This window comes from Balaenoptera borealis (genome assembly GCF_965194805.1).
Source record: "Balaenoptera borealis genome assembly, chromosome: 7".
In the NCBI taxonomy this organism is placed as follows: domain Eukaryota; kingdom Metazoa; phylum Chordata; class Mammalia; order Artiodactyla; family Balaenopteridae; genus Balaenoptera; species Balaenoptera borealis.
The window spans coordinates 10,044,385-10,056,691 of NC_138864.1; the positions used below are offsets into that span (position 1 = coordinate 10,044,385).

Consider the following 12,307-nt stretch of genomic DNA (forward strand, 5'->3'; position numbering starts at 1 on the left):
TATGTACCTCCAGCTGCACTGAGAGAGAAGTAAATCACAAGGAACAAGCAAGAAAGCAGATATTCATCAACCAAGGCAAGGATGAGGGAGCATTTCCTAATAAATAATAATAGACGTTTAATAGGACCTGAAAATCAGTGTTTTTCTACAACAATGCTGAAGCAATTCAGTTAAGATGAAAAAATATATAAATATGAGCTTTTTGTTTAAAGATGTGTGCAGCTGCATTCAAAGTAAGAAAAATTTATAAGAGAGATTCTGTGAAGTAACTATAAATATGGAGTTCTAATAATACAACATGGCCCACAAAAAGTATAAGGAATCTAAGGTACTATGACTTAAACAAGGGATACACGATATTCATTTTAGAAAAATCTTTCCAACTTTAGGTTGATCATACAGTATTCTGTTTCCAAAATCATGATTCAGTCATTTCATTTCTATGCTTCTGGCATTGTTTTTACAACATGGCCAAAATTATACCATGTGGTTTGTCCCTCTATTCAAAATCTGATTTTTTTAGTATATCTAAGGGGCTTGGGTTATAGCCGGAAAAGGTACATCCTCCAGTAGCTCCCAACCAGATTTCCCCCAACCTTCTCACATGACTTGCCTTCATTAATTCCTCGACAGCGCTGTCTGTGGTCTGACATTCGGGTGTGCATGCCCCATTCTCACCCCATTCTGCTATATAATTAACTTAAGAGGTGCCCCTGGACAGAACCAGACATAGGGTTCGTTATATGGTCAGCTCCCAAATTTTATCACTTACTTTCTCTGTTCAAGGATGATGTGATGGTTAATTTTATGTGTCAACTCGACTGGGCCATGGGGTGCCCAGTTAAACATTGTTTAGGGGGGTATTTGTGAAGGTGTTTCCAGACGAGGTTAACACTTGAATCAGTAGTCTGAGTAAAGCAGATTGCCTTCCCAGGCAGGCTGTGCTTCTTGTCCTATATTTTTCTAAGTAATTATGTTCTAAGAGTAGCCTTTGGTAATTCTGTGAGTCTGAACGTTTAACTGAGCTGAAGAAGAAGACCCTTTGGTGGGTGTTGCAGTACCATCTGAGCACAGCACTCTCCCCCAGGATCTTAATGTCGCTCACTACTGGCACCCCTACAGACCACACTGGTGACTAAGTTGGTGAGTACACGCCTTAGAGGATGCTACTTCTTGCCGCCTGCTTCCACACTGTCAGTATGCCGTGCAGGTTGGTCCTTGTGCTGGTTGATGGTCACTCCAAGTCACATTTCTGCTTCTTGTGGTAGGGCTATCTCTGCTCCTGTCTGGAGAACTTGCAGCTGTCTTGAGAAATGGCCATCCCTCCACAGTGACAGGAAATTAACCATGGTTATTGTAAAATCTTTACCTAATAAGTTCAATGTCTCAATCACTTATGGTTTTATTTTTACTGTCTGACATTACTTTTAGTTATCACTCACTTGATCTTGTTTCCCAACATGCCTGGTGATTTTGTTTGAATGCCTGAATTTTCAATTTAAATAACTACATTTTTGCATTTCTAGAAATCCCACTGGCTACTTTTCAAATCTCTGTTTCTTGCATTGTCTTTTTCTTTGGTTATAATGCCTTTTCCTTCTTTTACATTTATAATTATTTAAAAATAGAGTTTTTAAATAAAATAATCAACATTACACTTATTTGACTTTCAGATTATCCTTTATTTGAAGTTCTTTAAGTACTATATTTTGAATTGTTTGTTAATTTCCTTGTATATTTTATTAATTATGATATGCTCAGTTATGCCACAGAAGCATATAATCTCCAAATTTAAATGTTTTTAAGATGCATATCTATCAGGCCTCAGGTTCAAGTTACTCTCTAAGACAGTGTCCTCAGTATGAGGGCTCAGAGTTGCATCTTCATTATCAACACATATGCTTTCACAATCAATCACCAAGGTAGAATGAGAGTATTACAAATAATAGCACACGCACTCTTAAAAGTTCCCAGCAAGAAATGACACATATGGGCTTCCCTGGTGGTGCAGTGGTTGAGAATCTGCCTGCCAATGCAGGGGACACGGGTTCGAGCCCTGGTCTGGGAAGATCCCACATGCCACGGAGCAACTGGGCCCGTGAGCCACAATTACTGAGCCTGCGCATCTGGAGCCTGTGCTGCACAACAAGAGAGGCCGCGATAGTGAGAGGCCCACGCACCGCGATGAAGAGTGGTCCCCACTTGCTGCAACTAGAGAAAGCCCTCGCACAGAAACGAAGACCCAACACAGTCATAAATAAATTAATTAATTTAAAAAAAAAAGAGTAAGAAATGACACATGTAATCTCCACTCACAATTCGTTAGCCAGTCATGCCATTCACATGGCATTCAAGGGAACAGGGAAATGCATTAATACTGAATACCTAAATGGGAAAAACACAGAAATGTTGGTGAGCAGCCTTAGGAAACTACCATCTATGATGGCTAATGTTTTATTGTTAGCTCAACTTTTGGGGTTACTTTCTTTCTGTGGGCACTCTGTGCCCTATACATGTGAGGTGCCTGTACGGAGAAGATTTGTGTTAATTTCTGCCTGATATCCCAAGGATTTTACAGATATAACAGTTTTGTGTTAATTTTTCAGCTTTGGTTTTCTCACAGATTATTGGCTCCATGCCCATTGTTTGCTCAGGTTTAGTGTTTCAGTATTTCACTAGGTTGTTCAGGTAGAAATTTTAGACCCTTTACATGAAAGATGCAGCAGTCTGTTTCCATTCTCCACCCTTCCTCTCTCTGGACACCTTCAAACCCTGGCCTCTAACCTTTAAAGCTTATATTCTGTTGGATGTCTTTATAAACCACTGTAGCATCACTTTGCACACTTAACGTGCTTTAAATTTTATCCTCTTTACTTGTGTCACTGGAAATTTCCTGGCTATGCATTCAAAAATTTGTCAAAGTTTATTCTGCATTTTTATATTTTGTCTGTGTTATTTAATCTGCCATGTTGCCAAAAACACAGGTGCTGTGTACTTGTTTAATTGTCGATCTTTTCTACAACACTATAATTATCACAAAGATAGGAACCATGTCAATTTATGGACTCCATCTCCATTTTGTTTCCCAGGGCTCAATAAATGTTTGCTATCTGAGAAATAAACAAATATTACCACTCTAGGGTAATAGATAGTGTTAATGAAAGCAGCCATTAATTCCTTCTGTCCATGTACATGTATGCCTCTCATCTCATCAACAAAGGAAATCTGTCTTCCCTCCCTTGAATCTGGAGTGGTCCTGTGACTTGACTTGTCCAATAGAAAACAGTGGAAGTGATGTTCTGGGGCTTCCAAGCCCAGGCCTGAAGGGGATTTCAACTTCCACACTCTTCTCCTAGAGCTCAGCCATTTGGATGTAAGGAAGCCCAGACCAGAGCCTTAAATGGAGCTTGGCCCTGTAGAAGGAGAGGGCACCTTGGATATCCACCCCCAGACCAAGCTTTCAGCTAAATGCATATGTATAATAGACCTTATGCAGAGAACCACCCAACTGAGCCCTGGCCCATGAAACTGTGAGAAATAATAAATTGTGCTGTTTAGGCCACCAAATTTGGAAATGGTTTATTACCTAACAATAAATAACTGAGACACTTGGCTAACAAACAGTGATTGGATGTGCCACTGAAGGAGACAGCGGAGAAGAATTGGACACTTACTTAAAAATTACATTTTTTAATTTTTAAGGGAAAATTTCTAGAAAGTAGAATGACTGTCTTTAAGGTAACATGACTCAAAGAAAAAATTTGAATTTAATTAAGCAATTTGGAAGTTTTAAAAACTTCTAAAACTCAGAGGCATTGGTCTTTTCTTGGGTTGAAAGGTAAGCAGTTAATCATTTTGACTTTGCCAACTGGTTTCTGAAAAGATTTGCTGAATTTGAGGTTGGTTTTATTATATGTGCATCACTTCTCAGAATTTCTTAAGAAGAAGAAGAATATAACCTACAGATTTCCAGCTGAGGAAACCCACAAAGGGCTTTCTTTTCACATTCAAGTGAATACAGTTCTTTACTGATGTGTCTTAAATCTGGCATTTTAAAATAAAAGAAATAACACCCCTCCAGAACCAATGCCAAACAAAGGCTTCAGCAGTAATCACCACGAAGATTGTAATTGTTCATGCTTTTGGCAGTTCATAAATTCTCACTCTAAGTTTTAGAGAAAATGGAAAAAATTCTAAATTAACCTACTTTATTACAAATATAAAACACGTTTTATATTATAGCACAATAGTTTTAATTTTATGAATGTCTAGATCAAGGAAATAAAACCATTTCCATGCATCTCAATAGAACTGTCCAAAAGATGTGTCAGGCGTGTGGATGTGCTCACCTTGGGCAGGGCTCATACTGAACGGAAAGTATGTCTCAGCTTTACTCTGGGTGACTGCTGTATTTCTTCAAAGTTCCTAAACAATAACAAACTGAAGCATTCTCTAAACTTAATATTCCTTGGTGATAAAGTACATTTATCATCCATATCATTTGTGTTGATGATTGCTAAAGCATGAAATAAGAGAAAAGAGAAGAAAATTGGCTGCTACTCAATGTTAAGCCCATGTTAATGATAACCCTACCTTCTGTGTGAACTTTTTGCATAAAACTGTCCTTTGCTCTTAAAATAGCTCCTCCAATACAGATCTTCTGACATTATCCTTTCATTAAACAATCACTCAGGTAATTGCATCCTATTGATGAAAGAAATCTACTGATACTCTATTTCCTTTTTATCTAATAAAGGTCACATTAAGCAAACCTGGCTATTAAGTAAACAGCAAATAAACTGAAGGCTGTAATAAATGTCTTCATCTGTATACACTACAGAGAGGAAGAAAAATACTGTAAATATAGATTTTAAATGAGTTTAAGATAAATATAAAATATTGTAGTATCTTGAGAAAATACTGCATAAATGAAAGTCAGACAGCTCATAAGCAATGGATTTCAAAGTGTGGACAATTTTTCATTACTATAGAAAACTTTACTGCTAGCCCAGTAGGACACTCACACTTTTCTCCTGGTTTGAAAAGCAGAAATGTAAGCTGTATCTATATAATACTAAATAACTAGAAGAATAATGAAGGATTATACAAATTTTCTTTCCTTTATCCATAGTACATATTAGGAATTTTATCTGGACTTAATTATTAACCAAGAATCTGTCAGCTATATAATGCACACACACACACACACACACACACAGTAATTCTTGAAGCTCAAAGTCAATTAAATAAAATATCGATAGTTACACTTTCTACCAACTCATGAAAAGAAGCAAAATATCTTCCTTTTAAAACAAAACTATATTCAGTAAATAGAAGTGAACCTAAATTTTGAACTAGCATAAGTTTCAAGCATCAAAACAGCCCTTTAAGCAAGTTTTCAAGGACTTAAATCAAAGGTGATTATTCGAATTTCCTGATACAGGGATGGTGGCATCAAGATAATGGTACTTTTCACTAAACATTCACAAGTGTCTCATCATGTATGCAAATCTTAGAACCTCAGCATATATTTTACACAATAAAGTGACATTGGGAATGCTACAAGACAGGATCAAGATGAAACACTGCAGTAAGGAAAGAGACTGATTAACATGTGTTTGTGACAAACAGATTAGATTAGAAGAGGGATCATGGGTTTCTATTTTGCCAGAATGAGAAGGTTGAAAGACTGAAGACCAGTTTGTACTACAAATGACAGGAGAAGCAGGACTTCCATGTAAAGACTATGTTAAATTTGCAGTGCTAATGTTGAGAGACTGACTTTACAGGACACCAGGGAGTCAGGGCTGGAACACCTCAGTGTTGAAACCACTTCTTCTTCAAGTGACAATGTGGTCTTAATGAATTTGACACAAGAACCAAACACATTGGGACTTCCCTGGTGGTGCAGTGGTTAAGAATCCGCCTGCCAATGCAGGGGACACAGGTTCGAGCCCTGGTCCGGGAAGATCCCACATGCCATGGAGCAACAAAGCCTGTGCACCACAACTGCTGAGCCTGTACTCTCGAGCCCGCATGCCACAACTACTGAAGCCTGCGCGCCTAGAGCCTGTGCTCCACAACAAGAGAACCACTGCAATGAGGGGCACATGCACCGCAACGAAGAGTAGCCCCCGCTCGCTGCAACTAGAGAAAAGCCAGCGCGCAGCAACAAAGACCGCACGCAGCCAAAAATAAATAAATAAATAAATAAAAATTTTAAGAAAGAACCAAACACATCTAGATGTCTGTAAGTATTTTCTATTTAGGCCACAAACTAGTGATCTCCATCATATATAATTACACATGCCCCAATTATACAAATGTGTGTGGCACCTTATACAATTAAGGTTCTGCCACCTGACAGGACCCTTACCTCAATGCTGCCAACAGCCAAAGGCCCTACAGAAACACTCAGGCCCTCAAGCAGCTGCTCTGAACAGGTTTTCTTCCTACTCTTAGGGGCAGCCTGGCTTTCAATATGTATTGAATAAATCAACAAGCTAATCCAGATTTACTTGATATGCAGTAGGGAGGGAGCTCTTTCCACTGATTTTGAGGGCTTCATTTAAGATTCTGACCCATTATAAGATAAAAGTAGGTTTAAGCTTGGTATTCAAAGCTGCAGAGGGATTAAAATTAGCTCAGAATTTTAAAATTAAGACCCAAAAATCTGTTGTCAATACCAGGTCACCTGACACATCCATCCATCTGTGCCCCCAAAAGTGGGCAGACTGGACCTCAGAGGCTGCAAAGTAAGGGGAGTGGCAGCAGAGGCGGTGCTGGGTCAGGCACGGAGTGGGACAGCACGACCTTGCTGGCAGAGGAGTCGAGGGTAAAGGCAGTGAGTGGGGGTCTGTCCTGCTGTGTGTCCTGCAGCTGGAGTGACCTGTTCTCTCTGAGGCGAGACTTGGTGATGCAGGAGGAAAAGGAAAGGAAAGTAGGCAAAGAGATCTGAAGGGAAGCTCTCCTGCTGTCTCCCTGGATTCTGGCCCAGACCTCTGGGACAACCCCCCACCTGAGGATCCCTTACCAGCCATGGACCACCCCCCCCAAAGCTCCAGATGCTAAGTACACACCTCCCCTCACTCTGCCCCCAGACTTTCTTTTTACCATGTTCTGACCTTAGCTTCATCAGCTCCTCTAAGAGAAACCAAAAACTTGTGGACAGCGCCACCTTCTGGAAAACAAAAGGAAGGCTCCTAACTGCCAGCAGCCTGTTGAACTGTTAGAATCAAAATAAACAAAGCTTTACCTGAATAAGAAAGGCTTTCACTACTTCAAATGCAGCAGCAAAGGAAAAACTCATCAAGCAGCGTAGTAATTGGTTCCACACACAAAAAATGACAATTTTCCAGCAACTAAACCCAAAGACAGAATAGCACGATATAACTGATAAAGAACTCAAAAGAGCTGTTATGACAAAATTCAGTGAGCTACGGGAAAACTCATAAAGCTAATACAATGATCTCCGGAATAAAATTAATGAAGAAAAGGAGTACTTTACCAAAGAGATGGAAACTCTAAAAAAGAACCAAACAGAAATTCTGGAGCTGAAGGACTCAACAGATGAGATGAAGAATGCAATGTATTAGAACACATTGGAAATAATCAGATCAGATGGAAGAGAGAGTTAGCGAGCTGGAAGATAGAATCTAGAAATTATTCAGATGGAAGAGGAGAGTGAACTAAGATTTTTTAAAAAGTGAAGAAATTCTACAAGAACTATCTGATTCCATTAGAAAAGCCAAAATAAGAATAATGGGTATTCCAGAAGAGGGAGAGAGGGAGAAAGCAGCAGAGAGTGTATTTAAAGAAATAATAGCTGAGAGCTTCCCAAACCTGGGGAAGGAACTGAATATACAAGTCCATGATACTATTAGAAAACCTTTTATCTCAATGCAAAAGAACTTCTCTAAGATATTATATTAAAACTACCAAAAGTCAATGATAAAGAATTTTAAAGGCAGCCTGGGGGAAAAGACAGTAACCTACAAGTGACCCCCATTAGGCTATCAGCAGATTTCCAGCAGAAACTCTACAGGCTAGGAGAGAGTGGAAGGACATATTCAAAGTATTGAAAGATAAAAACCATCAGCCAAGAATACTCAATCCAGCAGAGTTATTATTCAGATATGAAGAAGAAATAAAGGCTTTCCCATCAAACAAAAGTGAGAGAATTCACCACTATGAGACCTGCCTAACAAGAAATGTTGAAAGGAGCTCTTCAATCTGAAACAAAAGGTACACAAAACTCTGATCAAGGTGATATGTAGATAGTCAGAATTAGAAAACTGTAACTCTTTTTTAGAATAGTATATTATTAAACTCTTAACTACAACACAAAGGTTAAAGGAAAAGAGCATTAAAATATGTATAGCTACTACAATTCAATAACAAAATCATAACATAAAAAGAGATAATTTGTGACATCAAAAATACAAAAGGGAAAGAGTAAAAGGATAAAACTTTTATAGGCAAATGAAGATAAATTACTATCAGCAGCAAAAGGACTATTTTATCTATGAAATGTTTTATGTAAACCTGATGGTAATTACAAAGCATAAAGATAGAGAAGAGACACAAAACATTAAAAAGGGGAGACTGACCAAATCACCACGGGAAACCACCAATTTAAAGGTAGAGAGAAACAAAAGGAAAAAGAAACAATGGAAAGACAAAATAACCAGAAGGCAAAAGATAAAATAGCAGTAGTAAGTCCTTACATATTAATAATCACTCAACTGTAAATGGACTGAACTCACCAATCAAAAGGACAGAGTGGCTGGATGGCTTAAAAAACAAGACCCAACTATATGCTGCCTACAAGAGACTCATTTCAGCTCTAAAGACACACATAGGCTCAAAGTGAAAGGATATAAGATGATATTACAAGCAAATGGAATCCAAAAGAAGGCAGGTGTAGCCATATTTATACCAGACAAATAGACTTCAAGCCAAAAAAGGGTAACAAGAGACAAAGAGGTCATTATATAATGATAAAGGGGTCAGTACATCAAGAAGATATAACAATCATATATATAATATATATTTATATTTATATATGCTCACAACACCCGAGCACCAAAATATATTAAGCAAATAATAACAAATCTTAAGGGAGAAATAGATAACAAAACAGTAATTATAGGGGACTTCAATATCCCACTCTCAGCAATGGAGAGATTGTCCAGACAGAAAGTCAGCAAGAAAACATTGGGACTGAACCACACTTTATAACAAATTGTCTTAATAGACATATATAGAATATTCCATCCAACAGCAGCAGAATACATTCTTCCCAAGTGCACAGGGAACATTCATCCAGGATAGATCATATGATAGGCCACAAAACAAATCTTAGCAAATTTGCAAAGATTGAAATTATACCAAATCTCTTCTCTGACCACAATGGTATGAAACTGGAATCAATTACAAGAAGAAAGTAAGAAGATCAGCAAATATGTGTAAACTAAACAACACACTTGTAAACAGCATTTGGGTCAAAAAAGAAATCCAAAGGGAATAAAAAATTACCTTGAAACAAATGAAAATGGAAATATAACATATTAAATATAGTGGGATGCAGCAAAAGCAGTTCTGAGAAGAAAGTTTATAGCAATAAATGCATATATTACGAAGTTAGATCTCAAATAAACAACCTAACTTTACACATCAAGGAAATAGAAAAAGTAGAACAAGTTAAATTCAAAGTTAGCAGAAGGAAGAACATAAGAAAGATCATAGTGAAAATAAAATATAGACCTGAAAAACAATTGAAAGAATCAACAAAACTAAGAGCTGGTTCTTTGAAAAGATAAACAAAATTGACAAACCTTTAGTTAGACTAAGAAAAAAAAAGAGATAAGAGTCAAATAAATAAAATTAGAAATGAGAGAGGAGACACAGTTGATACTACAAAAATACATAGAATTGTAAGAGACTACTGTAAACAATTTTATGACAACAAATTACATAACTTAGAAGAAATGGATACATACCTAGAAATGCACAACCTACCAAGACTGAATTAGAAAGAAATAGAAAATCTGAAGAGACAAGTAATGAATAAAGAGGCTGAATCAGTAATTTTAAAACTCTCAACACAGAAAACTCCAGGACCAGATGGCTTTACTGGTGAAATCTACCAAACGTTTAAAGAAAAATTAACACTAATCCTCCTCAAACTCTTCCAAAATATCAAGGAGGAGGGAACACTTCTAAACTCATTCTATGAAGCCAGCATTACATTGATACCAATACCATATCAAAATACCAGAAAAAAGAAAACTGTAGACCAATATCCCTGATAAATATAGATGTAAAAATTCTCAATAAAATATTAGCAAATCGAATTCAAGAACACATAAAAAGGATTCTACACGTGACCAAGTAGGATTTATCCCTGGGATGCCAGAATGGTTCAACATATGTAAATCAGTAAAAGTAATACATCACGTCAATAAAATGAAAGTTAAAAATCACATGATCATCTCAACAGATGCAGAAAAAGCATGTGACAAAATACAACATCTTTCATGATAAAAACCCTTAACATATTGTGTATATAAGGAACATACCCCAACATAATAAAGGTCATGTATAATGAACTCAACAATAACATTATACTCAATGGAGAAAAATTGAAAGTGTTTCCTCTAAAGTCAGGAATGTGGCAAGGAAGCCCATTCTCACCACCCCTATTCAGCATAATACTGAAAGTCCTAGCTAGAGCAATTAGGCAAGACAAAGAAATAAAAGGCATCCAGATTAGAAAGAAAGAAGTAAAATCATCAATATTTGCTGATATGATCTTATATATACATTTTTTTAATTTACCCAAAAAGTCAGTCAAAAAAACTGTTGGAATTAATCATCAATTTAAAAAAAGTGGCAGGATACAAAATCATCATACAGAAATCAGTTGCATTCCTTTATACTAATGATGAAGCATCTGAAAAAGAAATAAAGAAACCTTCCCATTCACAATAGCATCAAAAAAATAAAATACTTAGGAGTAAACTTAACCAAGGAAGTGAAAGAGCTATACGATGAAAACTACAAGACTTTGCTGAAAGAGACTGAAGACACAAACAAATGGAAAGACATTCATGTTCATGGATCGAAAGAATTAACATTGTTAAAATGGCTATACTACTCAAAGCCATCTACAGACTCAACACCATTCCCATGAAAATACCAAAAACATTCTTTACATAAATAGAAGAAACAACCCTAAAATTTGTGTGGAACCACAGAAGACTCTAAATAGTCAAAACAATCCTGAGAAAAAAGAATAAAGCTGAACATATCATGCCTCTGGATTTCAAACTATACTACAAAGTCATAGTAATAAAAAGTTTAGTACTGGCACAAAAATAGACATACTGACCAATGGAACAGAATAGAAAGCCCAGGATTAAATCCCAGTATATATGATCAACTAATATTTCACAAGTGAACCAAGAATATCCAATGGAGACAGGATAGTCTCTTCAACAAATGGTGCTGGGAAAACTAGAGAAATGCTTGAAGAAAAATAAAATCAGACTTCTATCTTACACCACTCACAAAAATTAATTTGAAATGGATGTAAGACTTAAACATAAGACCTAATACCGTAAAACTTCTAAAAGGAAAGATAGGGAAGAAGCTCATCTATATTAATCTTGGCAATGAGATTTTTTTTAACATGACACCAAAAGCCCAAACAACAAAAGCAAAAATTAACAAATGGGACTACATCAAACTGAAAAGCTTTTGCACACGAGAAAAAAAAATCAAATGAAAAGACAACCTACAGAATGGGAGAAAAATTTTGTAAACCATATATCAAATAATGAGGTAATATCCAAAATATATAAAGAACTCAGTTAACTTAATAACAACAAAAAAAGAAACAATCTGATTAAAATATGAGCAGAAGAACTAATAGACATTTTTGCAAAGAGAACATCAAAATGGCCAACATACACATGAAAAGATGCTCACATCACTAATCATCAAAACCACAATGAGATACCACCTCATACCTGTTAGGATGACTATCATCAAGAAGACAAGAGACAACAGGTGTTTGTGAGGATGCAGTGAAAAGGGAACCTTGCATACACTGTTGGTATGCTCTTGAGTCATTCCTCCCTCCCACCTTATTCCTGGAAGACTTTATTCCTGGCTTGCTCTCTCCACCCCCTTACTTCTAATGTAATTCTTGGTGACCTTAATATCCACGAAAATAATCTTTCCAATACTTTTGCTTTTTGTTTCCTTCCTCACTTCCAAGGATCCGGATTTTCACCCTACCTTA

General features: G+C 36.8%; 2 long non-coding RNA genes across 2 annotated transcripts in view; both read right to left on the reverse strand.

The window, feature by feature from the left end:
• The window catches only part of LOC309632312, a 1,044,736-nt gene that overhangs the window by 667,504 nt on the left and 364,925 nt on the right, over window positions 1-12,307 (reverse strand). The window lies entirely within an intron of this gene.
• LOC309632314 overlaps window positions 1-12,307 on the reverse strand; it is a 33,702-nt gene that overhangs the window by 19,470 nt on the left and 1,925 nt on the right. The window lies entirely within an intron of this gene.